This window comes from Polypterus senegalus, chromosome 8, assembly GCF_016835505.1.
Source record: "Polypterus senegalus isolate Bchr_013 chromosome 8, ASM1683550v1, whole genome shotgun sequence".
Taxonomy (NCBI): domain Eukaryota; kingdom Metazoa; phylum Chordata; class Cladistia; order Polypteriformes; family Polypteridae; genus Polypterus; species Polypterus senegalus.
In genome coordinates this window covers 180,465,598-180,479,896 of record NC_053161.1, presented here as the reverse complement: position 1 = coordinate 180,479,896, position 14,299 = coordinate 180,465,598, and the positions used below count along the sequence as shown (strand labels likewise).

Here is a 14,299-nt window from a genome sequence, read left to right as displayed (position 1 = left end):
CTTATCTGCCTGTCGCTGAAGAGGAGGAAACGCACGGACACAGAAAGCACACGCAAACTCCACTCAGGGGCCAGAAAACATCTGACAAAAGAATTTTCTGATAGAGGTGTGGTGTTATGGGTCCACAGCTCACTGAGCAAAGGCCATTTTAAATAAATAATCACCGCACCCGAGGCGGCTTCGTGAGGAAAGGGCGATGTTGTAGCAAGCCGCGGGGCAGTCGTCGATGTGGGCGTTTCTCACCGTGTGCACAGGTGAGGAACTGCCCACATTCGTGATTGCTCCCGTGGCTAATGCTACAGCTGTGATGGCCCCTCACGTTATAAAAAAGAAGCGCAAGTCGGTTGAGGGGTGGAAAGGAAACGATCGGAGAGAAAAAAAGAAAAGGGAAAAAGAAAGGGAATTGATCGGAGAAAAAAAAAGAAAAAGGAAAAGAGGACGGAGGTTACAGGGAGCGAGGAAGCAGGCGGTGCGTGCGTGCGTGCGTGCGTGCGTGCGTGTGTGTGTTGAGCGCGCGATCGAGGGCAGCTGTAAGGAAGCTGGGTGTTAGGCCAACACCCAGACGTTTGAGTAGATGTTGCTCCCGCTGAGCGACCAAGTAGCGGGAGTGACCAGGGAAGGCGACTGGCCGCAGAGAAGCCGCGGAAAGGCAGCGGAAGTCGGGAGGCTTGGTGGTGGAGTCCCCACTGTGTGCGTCCTGGTCATTGGTGGACATCAAGTCTCGGGGACTGGGATGAGTGCCAGACCGAAGCCAGGGATCGGGAGGTCTCCAGTCTCGCGTGTGTTGTAGGAGGGCAGCTGCAGAGAGCGTCTTGCCTGCTGCTAAGCCCAAACGGGATAAGCAGGTGAGACGCTAACAGAAACGCTAATAAATGATGCACCGGATTTGTTGTTGTTTTTAAGACTGCTTCCATGAGAAGATTTTAACCTCTGGTTTTAAAGGATTGTTTTTTTTCCAATGGTTTTAACCTCCACGTTTTCATTTTATGGATTATTTATTTAATGAAGAACTTTTGAATGGACTGCACTATTTATGAACACTGTTTATTTTGTTGACTGTTTTTAATAAAAACACTGTTTTCACTTTTAACCATCCCCTTGCTAAGATGCTCAATTATTGCCTACACTGACTAGCTCACTCGGTTTCATTATCGACGGTGTTGGGTTCAAGGGTTCCCAAACAGCCATGGGAGAGTGGAGCCAGAACCCACATCGTCACAAGAGGAAGTCGATATCCTGCTGTTTTCAAGAACAAGAAAAAGAATGTGTTCACCGCATATCCAACTCCATAAGTCACGTCCACCAAGGGTTTCTGCATAAAGCACAGCATTTAAAACAGAAGTCATTAACACTCAGACTCCTATGGATGGATGAACAGATGGATGGATCTTTATTAGTGCAAAGAGGAAATTCAACTTTATAAAGGAGGCTCAAGAATATTACAACTACCTCCCTAAAGCAAAGGCAAAACTTACAAAAATGGAGAAAAGCCTTCTGAGTAAAAGATTAAAGAGCAGTCACAGCGTGGCTTTATAAAGGCCTATTGTCTTTGGTGTAAGGAGCCCCAGTGGTGTTTCTTTAACACACGTCTGCTGAATAATTCATTGGCTGAAAGTCTTCAGCTTTAGTCCTGACATCAGGAGAGGATGTGCAGATTTGCTTATAATGACACTCAGTTTGGTTTTAATTCTCTCCTTTGCTACAAACTCCAGCGGTTCGGGGGGGGGGGCGGAACACATAGCTGAGCCTGCCATCTTAATCAGCTGGTGGATCAGGTGGGCCTCTCTTGTAGTGACGCTACTAGCCCACCACACCACAGCATACACAATCATACTGGTCATCACAGAGTTGTAGAAAACAAAGGACGTCACTGGTGTGTATGTTTGTGTGCAGCACACAAGTAAACTCAAAGATACGATAGGACATCAGATAACAAGTACATTGAATGAACATGTAGATATGAATGAATATGACAGTGACAGTGAAACAGTTGACCAGCGGAGGCCTTGACAGTGATGCATGCCATCCTATCACTGAACTGATCTGTAATTTAAAAAGCTTTGGTGCTACGTGTGCATTGAATTTGTCACGTGGTGAACTTCAGAAGTGTGAGTGTCTGATATGACGCGTGTGTCACCTGAGCTCGTTACTGAGTGACGTTGTGCTGCTCTGCTTGTTAATCAGTTGGTTTGGTCACAGGAGGACACACAGGAGAAATCTGGAGCCGAGGAGCCATTTGTGATGACAATCTTTATTAAAGTGTGCTTGTCAGGAGGTGACCATCTTACTGGGCCACAGACCCCACGTGTAGTGACCACGGCAGGCAGGCCAGGTGGACGTTTAAGCTGGTTGTGGTGTTTAAATGGATTTTATTGTCTTGGTTTTACTTTGTATCAGTGGAGAAGTCTGGCAGATTGGGATTAAAGTTGCTGCCTTCATCTTTTTAACAAACATCAGAGTGGAAAATCTTAGCCCTCTATTCAATCCAAAAAGATTTTTGTCAGACAGCGACAGGTGGTCTGTTTATTCTCAGAGGTGGCTTTTACCAGCCAATGGTTTCCTTATGTTTTAAATTATTTACTGGCTTTTAAACGTGTGTGGCTATTCAGCTGGGGTGGCATTGAGAGTTTTGTTTCAATTAGCACCATTTTAGATGATAGATAGATATTTTCATGTCCACATTTGTTATATAAGCTTTGGTTTGTGGTGGGGGTCTGCAGTGTGTTTTACTGGTGGACTTCTGTGTGCTTTTTAATTTGTAATTCACCTCACAACACATTTTCATATTCTCCTTGCGGTATTTCTATTGTATTATTGTATTGTATTTTTATTATCTTTATTAGTGATGCGTAGTTTTGATATAAAGTTTGACTCACCTTGTACTTTGTTTGATTTGTAAACCCACCCACAGTAACACTGATCAGGTGGTGGGTCAGGCATTAGTATGACATTTTAAACCAATTCTTAGTAATAAAAGAGCCAGTGATACGAGTCCATATTTAGATTTGTGAATCCTCCGGGCCTGAACTAAGCTGGTATGGGTTAGTGCAGTCCTATTAAAATTAGAGATGTGTGAGGAAACAACATTTAACACAGGAATAGAGAAAAAGCAAATCAAACAGTGAGAACACGAGGGGCCGTGATATGAACAGCTGAGCTCCAGCTTTGGTGTGCTGCTCACCCTGTGGACTGTCAGACGATTTAAAGGCTCTGCACACAGGCAGGTTTTCATCGATGTTTCTGATCTCGACCTTTTGATATAAACATCGATGTTCACATTAAAAGTATAGAAATTACACATTTTCAATAATATACCAATTTATTTGAAATTATTTTTAAAAAGCACTAGGGGGTTTTGCCCCCTGCTCTCTTCTCTCGCCAACCCCTCTCCCCCCCACCTGCACTTCGCGCCATTGTGAACAGGGGGGCTGAATGCACACCAAGGAGACGCATCCGCTTCTCTGAAACTCCTCTTAAATGTTCCTACATTGGGAAACAAGTAACAGTTATATTTTTTTTTTACCTCCTCTTTGCTTGATCAGCTAGTGGCTTACTGCTGCCTTCTGCTGCTTTCGTTCTGCGTGATCGTCATTTCAAGCGGCACTTCGAACGTTTAATAGACTGTACAGCACCTGTCCTTTTGTCCTCAAACACTATGCAATCTCTTTTTTCTTTCCATTATTTCACTGAGTAATATTTTCTGTTTGTTTGTGCTAATGTGATCTTTTCACTAATTTTTTTGAGACTTTTGAACTCTCCTACTTCCATTATCTTTAACCTACTCTGCATGTGTATCACGGAACTTGCTTACAAAAGTTGTAAGCATGACGTGACTTTCCTGTCTCGCAGGATGTGAAAATGTCTATCTGTCTCTCTTCAAAAGATCACGTCTCGTTGCTGGAAAAAAGTCTCATCCCAAGATTTTTTTATATAATACAGAGATTTGATGGTGAGAGTACGATTATTAAATTAAACATGTTCTGTAAATTTGAAGTACTCTTCCTTGTGTGCTTTTCATCATCCTGCATTCACACTGGCAGTGCTGCAGTCCACCAGCCAAAGCAGTGTGAGTGTGAATGTGAGGCAACGGTCAAAAGAAAGCGGGGCGTTGTTTGGAAAACCAACAGCATCAGCCATCACTAGCTATCAGGTGTAAATACTGAAGAGCAGGTTTTCAACTTGAATAATGAATGTCGGCTACCAATAGTTAAGAGTTGTGAAAATGTATTTACAGACAAAGATAATGAATAGTGTGGCACAGGCCATTGTACGGTGTGACAAGCAACCCGTCTTTATTTTGCATGGCTTTGTCAACAGCAGTGTAGGACAGACTGACATTACCATTTTTAACATGGCTAGAACACAAGTCCTGTTTTAAAATGCTGCTGCCAGACACTCGCATTGCCAGCTTAAAACTCTCAGTTTCCATGGCTGGGCCCCTCGCCTGAATGAAGCCTTCATGACTTACCTGATAAGACAATCGATACCAGACCATGTTAACATCCAGGGACATCTCTCAGAGGCACAAGATGGACACTCAAGTTCAAACAAAGGACCATAAATCAAGGAGGAGTACCACTGATGGACAGCACTTTGCACCAGTGGTCTGTCAAGAGGATGTACTTATGCAAACTCAAGACATCAACAGAAAGACCTCTTCCTTTAAAAACCCTTATAAGACACAGATCATCTCATCATGCTTACAGCTCTCTGCCTGACCATAACTTTGGCTGTCCATAGCTTATAGGGTTTGGCCATAACAGACGTTGGAGCATTTGCTTTACTGCGAGGGGCAACTGTGCTCGATTGGAAAGGTGGAAGACTTGTCTGCACTGCAGTTGGATGAGGGTGACATGAGCCTAAACCTTACTGAAGAATAGCTAGAGCTCAAGCTGAGATGGTATCTTAAAGGCCACATGTTCATCTTGCTTGATACAGCAAATAACTAATCAACAATTTTTTAAGAGACATGACGTTGGTAGCAACAAGAGGACCGACATGGAGTGTTGAACCCCAAAATAAACTGCAGACGAGGTGACCAAAAGTAGAGAAGCTCCTAAAACAAAGATCTTTCCACATGTTTGGAGGAAGCTAACCAATAAAGCAAAAAGCCTCACTCACGTCAAACTATAAGAACACCTGCTTTGATTTTGAGATCTAAAAAAGTGTGATTTAATTGATAGGACACAGCAGCTGATGTGTTATGGTAGTGCTGTCACTAAAACTGAAGGTAATCACCTTGTGAAGGATCATTTCTTTCTGTTAAAATCTTCTGCCTGAACTCAGACAGAAAGTGCAGAGCAGCGTCTCACTGTAGCAGACACAAACTGCAGGAATTCATAAGTTATGTGCCTTCATCTACAGGAGAGAAAAAGTTCAGCTAAGCTAATGTAGTTTTATGTTTTGTGTTTGTGATTATCTATTATCTAATATCATTATCTATATTTGCATATATCCATCTTCTATTATCCTTATGCTATAAATAAATAATTTTATTTTGTTGATTGCAGCAAGTGTGTTTGTTTTATTTGTATAAATCGTCTATTACTGCGGCAAACAACAACAGAGACAGTGAAGGAGTTTAATGTAGAATTTCACCAATTTATGGCCGTCATTCAAAACTTGTACAAATCTCTTCATATTTCAGGTTTCCTAGCTGGAAAGTGAAACAGAGAGGCCTTACTAAACTTACATTAATTTGGTGTCCCTTTGTGGCCGTGTTGTTAATTGTTTTAATTAATTACCAGCACTACCAAAGACAAAACTGATAATTCACCGAGTGCTCAATTAACATTTCATACAGCAGACGCCATCAAAAGGCCCTTTACAGTAATTACAAAACAGGAATAAGAACTGAACTGCTCAGTGCCACAGAGTCAACACAGCAAATAAAGGAAACACAATGGTGTCCACCTCATGAATTTAAACTGCTAGCATTCAAGAAGTTTCACAGTCCAAGTATGCAGAGGACATTTTGAATAATTTAGGTCTTGCACATCTTTTCACCACTTCGGCTCACCTAGTACTCCATGGGGGTTTACTGCCACTGTAATGGAGCCTGATGTCCCCCCTGAGTAACTAGATATGTGATTTAGTGAACTGACGGCAGCCTGCGTTTAACTGAGCTGCTAAATACAAATGTTAAGGGTGTGGGGGTCCTGCCTGACCAGACATTCTGACTGCAGTTGAAAGACTCGACTAATAAAATAAACTCCATATTTCTGAATATTTTCCCTCCCTAATTAAAAGAGAAATACAATATACACTCTCACTGAACGTGTTTAATAAAATATCCAGTCAGCCAGCAGCGTTGTGTAATTTTAATGATTGTACTCATTTCCTACCCTCCTAATTTAATTATTTTCTAACATGAACTGATTCTGTCCACAGCCATAACATTAAGTTTGAGCTCACAGTTTGAAGACTCACTGAGAGTCACATATGACAGAGGCATTTGGCGTCAGCAGAGGGTTTACAAAATAAACAGTCTGAACAAAAGGGGCTTGACGACGGGGGGGTTGGGGGGGGGCAGCAGTTAATCCGTACACATCTTCATGAACATTTACAGGCTTCACATTCAAATCTCTAGAACTGAACTTTATTACCTTTTTCCAACATCTTGAAACAACAAGTTTCAGGTTTATCAGCTTCATGTATGGGAATTACACGTTCCACACAAGCACACATTAAGATAAATAGTTTAGTAATAACTCAAAATAAACTCATATTAAACCGCAGCACCTCCCATATTGTGACCTTAGCACGTTGGTGGCCTTGTGTGCCTCAGTCTTCCTTTGAGCTCCACTGTCTGGAGGTTTGTGCTCCTGTTTGTGGACCAGTTTGCTATTGGATAACCCAAAGGGGAGGGGCCAGACTAAGAACAGCCAATTATTAACCTTAATGAATATTCCAGTTTAATGAAAGTGGGTCTGGCCCAGAAGACGGATGCCAGTCCTGACAGTTCAACTAAGAGTGGCACAAAGGGGTGACCCTCACAGCCTGGTTGGGGTCTGTATGATAAAGTCACATGTAGTCGTCAGCAAATGGAACTTAACTTCCACCTCATGTTCATGTAACAGTAAAAAACAAACAAAAATAGAAGTTATCAGGATATGGTAAGAAAACCAGAGTACCTGTACAGGGCAGGAGCCAGCTATAGACCACCATACGGTACACTCACATTCAAATCCACAACCACACCAAGACAAGTTAGATTTGCCAGGCCACTAAACCTGAGCATCTTTAGAGAAGTGGAGAAAATAAGAATAAAAGAGCAGACATGGAAACTGCATAGAGACTTAAAACACAGGCTGAGATTCAAATTCATGCTGACAGAACTGTAAAGCAGTAACACAAACCACAAATCTCTATTAACTTCTCTAATACTCACTAACAGACATTACTAGTTTGGCTTTAGCACTGAAAACTGGGAGTTTGTCATTTGATACAAGGTAAATGGGGAAAAAAGACACAGATTTAAGTGTCTATACAAGCAATGCATTTAAATGTCTGTTGTCTGCATTGGGTTAAACAGTTTTAGGCCCGGTGTGTAAATACTACAGAAGCGTATTAGGGCCACAATGAAGAAAAAATAAATAAATAAATGTTGAGAACAAAGTCGACATGTTGACTTTATTCTCAACATTTCCACTTTATTCTTATAGTGTCTTTTGTCATTAAAATAGAATGTCGTAAATTAAACTTTATCTTAAAATAAATGTTTAATTTATTAGATTTTCCCAAACCCCATCATAAGTTAGTGTAGCACATTAAATGCTTTGTGTTGTGTTCTCCGACTCAGTTGTTAATCACTATGTGCTTCTTAAACTGACTTCCTCCGCACTAAGAGGAGGCAGCGATCACAACACAGAACCCATTCACTTCATGATATTCCTGCTCTCTGAATATTTACAATGCTAAGATAAATACTTGATATCATTTTCATGATGAAATACATTAAAGCAGGTATTAAATGTGCACGGTAGTGAGGCGGTAGTGCTGCTCCCATGCAGTAAGGAGTCTCCAGGTGTACATTCAGTGTAGAGAACTTTATGGCAGGTGTGACGAGGCTCCAAAAAACTGGATATATGAATGGTTATCGCACTGGTTTAACTGGAATATCGTGTAAATGTTGGGTTTGTGATCTGGTGGTCGGAGATATGAACACAGAATTCAATGGTTGTTCTTCTGACCAGACTTTCTTTATTCTGTCTGTCTGATGTACCAAACCCCCAGTTCCTATCCTTCCTTTTTCTTTCTCCACATAACCAATCACCACAAGATAAACGTCTTTGTTAAATTAAAACTAGTTATAAACTTAGACCACGGAGTGTTCAGAACTTTAAAAAATCTTCGCTATATATTTTTAATTATGCCATCCATTCAGGGTTGCACCCATCCCAGCAAGCATCATGTGCCCGGCAGGAACAACTCCTGAACGGGACGCCAGCTCATTGCATGGTGAATACGAGCAACACATACCCTAAGGTCAATATAGCAGAACAAAACCCCACTGCCTACGTGACTTTGAAAAGAAACTGAAACACGCTGAGTAAACCCACCAGGAAAACATGCATATTCAAGGCAGGGAACACCTGGGACCCCCTTGCTGCCAGGCAGCAGTGCAACCTCTACGCCCCCGTGCCGCCACATGATTAGTACCTGCTTTAATGCATTTCATGATGAAAATGATATCAAATATTTATCTTAGAATTCTAAATGTTCAGTGGGCAGGAATTTCAGGAAAATTATTATATTCTATGTGGTGATCGCTGCTTGCGCCTCGTATTAGTGCAGAGGAAATCAGTTTAAGAAGCACACAGCGAATAACATGGCGGGGTGGGACGCTTAACAAAAAGCATTTAATGCGCTGCATAATTTATGACGGGGTTTGAGAAAATCTAGTAAATTAAATACACATTTTACGATGAAGTTTAGTTGAAGATCTTCTACTCTAATGACAAACTACGAGAATAAACTCAATATGTCGACTTTAATCTCGACATCAACGGCGAGAATGAAGTAGAAATATCGAGTTTAAAGTGGAAATGTTAGGATTTTTTTCTACACTGTGTGCGTATGTTTTTTTCACCGTGGCCCTCATAAGCTTCCGTAAAATTCAGATACTGAGGGCCAACATGTGCCAGTTATGAACATTCAGTTTACACTCCTAAGGGCAAGTCACGCCATGGCAACCCTGCAGTTTTTTTGTCACTAAATCGTAGTATTAGTTCACAGTTAATATTCCACCAGTCGGCCATGGACTCCAGTAAAAGAGAAATGCGAACAAAACAAAAACAGATCAAACGAGTAAAGCCTGAGGGACTCCTCACTGCTGTTTTAACGACCGGCAGGTCACCAACTCACCGATCGTCTTTGAAATGAACACCGCGGACTGACGAAGGAAAACAGAAGGCAGAAATCAAAGCGCCATGCGTGTGGAAATGGCCGTCACCTCAAGTTCAGCGATTTGAGGAAACGACTATATATATATATATATATAGTAACCAATAATGTCGTAACCTAAGCCTATTATCTAACCTTATCTAATAAAGATGTCCGACATATAAGGGGATGTAAATGTAGAACAATAAACGGACCGAGAAATCGGAGGAAAATTAAATAAATAAATAGATAAATAAATAAATAAAATAAATAAACAAATAAATAAATAACGGGTCTTCAGTTGGAATCGCTCTGATACCTTTCATAACGGATCCGCGCCAATAACTGACGTCGACAAAGAAAATGAATTATTTTACCTCGAATGGCCGATTGTTTAAAAGACTGCAGGAGACACCGGTGAATCTCAAAATAGAAATAATAAAAGCAGAAGTAAGGAACCTTCATAAATCCGTTAGCCAAATAGACTGCGGCAAATGGCAGATGCGCTTTCTTTTGCTGAAGACAGTTTCGGGTACAGAGAAAAAGTTTCCTCCCTAAAAAAAAATGGAAAATATCCAAGGAATGTTGCAGCTCAGAAGTGTAAAGCTAAACACCGCCATCTAGCGTTCAGAAGTTCTGCTCATGGCGGTCCTTGTTCAGTTCGCTATATCATCTCCACAGAGGTACCTCCTTCCTTATTCTTATGTCTCCAAGTTCCCACGGAACACGAGGCCGTGCCAGTCCGCTTCCATCTTATTCAGTCGTTGACAGCGTGTTGTGCTTCGCCACACTAAAGGTATAATTCTTTCAGGTCAGTTTCCACAGTCCTCCTCCAGGTTGTTTTCGGTCCTTTTCCCAGGTGGTTTCCAATTCAGGGCTACTTTCGGGATGCGTTTCTGGTCCATCCAGAGGACAGGACAAAGCCAGTTAGCGTCTGATCTCCGTCACCACACTATGCGAGTCGGTCTTCTTATATAACTCAACGTCTAAGATATTCTCTGGCCTGATAATATGGCCAATTCTGTGGAGTCAGTTATTGTTGAATACCTCAGTCTTCTTCATGTCATTCTTGACGATACGCCAGCATTTTGTCCCGTACAGCAGCACAGACTTGACGTTGCTCTTGTCTGCTCTCATGTCTGTTCTCTGTATTGTGCGGATTTCCACAGCGGCACAGACAGTAAGTGTTGTAAACCAAAACTGAGAGAAACGACCGCGTCTCTTCATCTCAAACCGGGTGAGGAGGGCCTGTACTCATTTACGCAAATTTCGTAATGAGAGACTTTTTATTGTGTGTATGGCCTGTCTGTCTGATGGCACGTGTCGTAAAGCCAGGCGCTTTTCTTGTTTCCGATCTCTTCTCTCACTTGAGCGCCGCTTCACGTTTTAATTTCACGCATGCTCCGTCCCTGATGTCGGTATGCCGGTCGGTAATATGCATGTCATGCGCAGACGCTCCTTCTCCTGCACCTGCACTCTTGAGTTATAGCTGTTTTCATTTAGTCATGTGAAGTGATGTCAACCTCGACGTCTTAAACCTGACGTAAAGTTTCGTTATCGGCTTGTGGGGGTCATCTCTGAGGGGCTGTTCATGATGATCTTTCCTGAGTGTGTTGCACTTTGGAATCTGTGCAGTGGATCCCGACGGAAACTTGATGACTGATTTCGTACAAGTTTTAGAAAGTTTTTCTTAACTCTGTGGACCACAGGGGCGTCGAATATGTGACCAAGTGGTGTGATGGGCTGGAGGACTTGTTATAAAACACCAGCTGATACCCAAGACATTTACAAACAGGCAGATAAACCATTAAAACCAGGGCACGATGCTCAGTGTCTCTCTAGATTTTGTTCTTTAACATATTCAGAGCATATCGTTTTGTTTGACTATAAACCTTACACGATAGCTGGATTGGCCCTTTACTGTCACATTTGCAGTGAAATTTGCATTTGCATATGTCAATCAACATACAACATGTCACCAAGAGAAAGACGTGAAAGGTGCTATATGGGAGAGCCATCAGATAACAGGGTTACACATTGTCCCCTCTGACTTTTATATAGCGCCTTTAATATCTGTTATATAGCACCTTTGCCATCTCTTCATCCATCTATCTATCCTGCTCCATATTGCCTTCCATATTTTTTTACTTTATCTTGTGCCTTTCTTATCTCTCTGTATGTTTGTAGTCCCCTTATGTTGATCTTCTGCTGGCCAGTGCTGATCTCCAATCTCCAGCACCCTGATCAGTGAGTCCGACTGCCTGACCTGAAAAATCTTAGGGCACATGTCACACAAACAGTAATAATGACAGTTATGACATACGTGTTAAGAAGAGACAGACATGAAAGGTGCTATCAACAATAGTTAGTGACTAAATACGTTTAGCCAAAATGATATTTGGAGGCTCATTTGAGCACATAAATGCATAGGTTTGCTAGCTTAGCCTGGCATAGTGAAAGTTAAGATTATAAAAGGGATTTTCTAATGGCCAAATATAACCAAAACAATTGTTCTGTCGTACCTATGAAATGTAATCCCCCGGGATCTGGTTTGGAGCGTACAGCGGTGTGTACAATCCCAAACAGCACATTATTAATTACTTCACTCCACAGTAGTGCCACTCGTAATATGGCGGCAACGTTGACGTACAATTCTACTGGTCATGAGGCGTCTAGTAATTCTAGGTCTATGTTTTAAAATATGTCACCATGGCAACTTGTTGGTGTGTACGCTTTACCTCAAGTTTAGTTTACAGGTTGTGTTGTGTTGCTTGGGTGTCACCGACTGACTGACTGATCGAGGGGGAGCTGGAAGTTGACAAGGTAGGAGTGCTCTGTGTCTGTGTGTCTGTGTGTCTGTGTGTATTCGAGTCCATCACTGTCTGCTCTTACATTGAGCCCCCTCACATCCCCTGTCACCTCGTCATCTGGACAAATGTGTCAGTGCCAATCTAAATGTTAAGCTAATGATGTGCCCGCCTGCTGCCCGTGTCCACCATGATCTGCCTGAATTGAACCTGCAGCTGCTCAGTTTAGAATCACAGGGCACTCGGCTGATAAATGAGGTGGACATCAACTCGTCACATTTACTGTGCCACACGTAGTCAAGTGAGGAGCTGTAAAGAACAATTGTGGCTCTCAGGGTAACTTTTGGTTCTTTAAGTTTTATTTGTAAACATAAAAATGTCTCCCAGTTGTCACCCTCATTCCTGTTTTGTTTGAATTTGTTTTTGAAACTTCCTGAAGTATGTTTTACTGTGAGCCTTCACATTTTCGTTTATGTCATTCTGTCACCATTACAGATAAATTGTCCAATTTCTAATGAAGGTTTTGTTGTTCTCTCTATTAGTGTTGAGGTGCAGACTGAGCTTCCACAGCACGACGGTAGTTCAGCATGGGAGGCTCATCAGGTGACGTTTGAGGGTGGTGACACAACTAAAGCAACGGGTCTCGGAGAGTCGGCAGTCCATCTGGTCCTGGCACTTAATAGCCAGGCTGTGCGCCAACTTTGTGAGATCTCAGCTCACATGTGGACTGAGGAAGAAGAGCTGATGAAGATACTGCAGTGACGATGAGGCTGAGCTCAGGTTTGAATGAATGACCTGCCTGCCTCAGACACACCAGTGAAGAGATGGAAAGGACTGACATTATGTTACAGAACGGTGACTCCATTAAAATGAAGCAGTCTGAGATAACTGGGGTCCAGTAGTCAAAGAAAGGAAAGCTAGAAATGACACTTCACAGGTCACACAAAGCAGAGGACGACATCACGTCCCTAAGGTAAGAAGCTGGGTGACATGCTGAGCTCCTGTGTGACAGCGGGAACCTCTGTCCTCTTATATCACCACTTTATGAAGAGGGGCGGTGAACTTCACAAGGATGATTGCTTGGAGTGGCTGCCCCTACAGTGTGAAGGACAGTGTCTTACTGCAGAAAGGTGAGTGGGCTGCTGTGCTCCTCAGTAATCCAGAGGATGGCACACCATCGACATCTTCATGGTCTCCAATAAGACCAGAACCAGATGTGAAACACATAACAGTGTGTGATGTCCAGACACCCCCTGCATGAAGCAGAAGACCACAAACAGGCTGTGGTACCAGGGCCTGACGTGAATGAGAGTGTCTTGTGCCCAGAGATACCCCTTCATGAAGAGGAGGGCAGCAAACCTCAGAGTGTGGTACCTGAGGAACATCAGATTGAGTCACAGGAACATAATACATTTACCAAACGAAAATAGATAATTAAATCCATCAAGGTCACTTCTTTAGCTAATAGCAAAGATAATAAAAAGCTTCTGTCTGTCTGTCTGTGAGTGTGTGGTCCCTCTGAGCATTCTGATTGGTCAGTTTGGCTTTGGTGGCTCATTGGTACGAAAGATGGACCTGATATTTTAGGAGTGCAAAGTTCAATTCCCGTTTGTGACCCTTTTTTTTTATATACATATATTTTTACAATAAAGAAGTTAAAGCATTTCAACAAAAAATGATGTTGGGCCACGTAAAACAAATAGGGTGCAAGCTGAGTTGCCTTTAAATAGGGGAAGCATTCTCAAGAATTGAAATGATGTTTCACAGTGGGTAGTGGCGGCTGTATTGTAGTTTTTTTTTTCTATTATTTTTTTCAGTTATATTTCTTTTTGTCTGATTGCTGTAAGTAGGATGAGTTCATTCGAGTTTGCAGCCCCTCAAGGTCACTCCGGACTTGACGTATCAGGTATCTCTCTGTGTAACTTAATACTGGATGTCCATATATGGCCTTATTTATATTAGATGAACACGTCATGAGCTGTATGCTAAACATGCCTCGGTATATTCATAGACTCCCGTTGTGAGGGACCGCTAGACGTTACTGGGCTGATCGAACCCCAGCTAGACTAACAATTCAGATAGAAAGAGCAGCAGCCACACCAGAGAGT

General features: G+C 42.2%; 1 protein-coding gene across 1 annotated transcript in view; it reads right to left on the bottom strand.

Annotated features, from left to right (window-relative positions):
• LOC120534740 (zinc finger protein 723-like) overlaps positions 1-10,704 on the bottom strand; it is a 44,332-nt gene extending 33,628 nt beyond the window's left edge. The window contains exon 1 of the mRNA XM_039762323.1: positions 9,762-10,704. The gene's annotated coding sequence lies outside the window, so the exon portion shown is untranslated. The remainder of the gene's footprint in view (positions 1-9,761) is intronic.
• Positions 10,705-14,299: the final 3,595 nt, after the last annotated feature.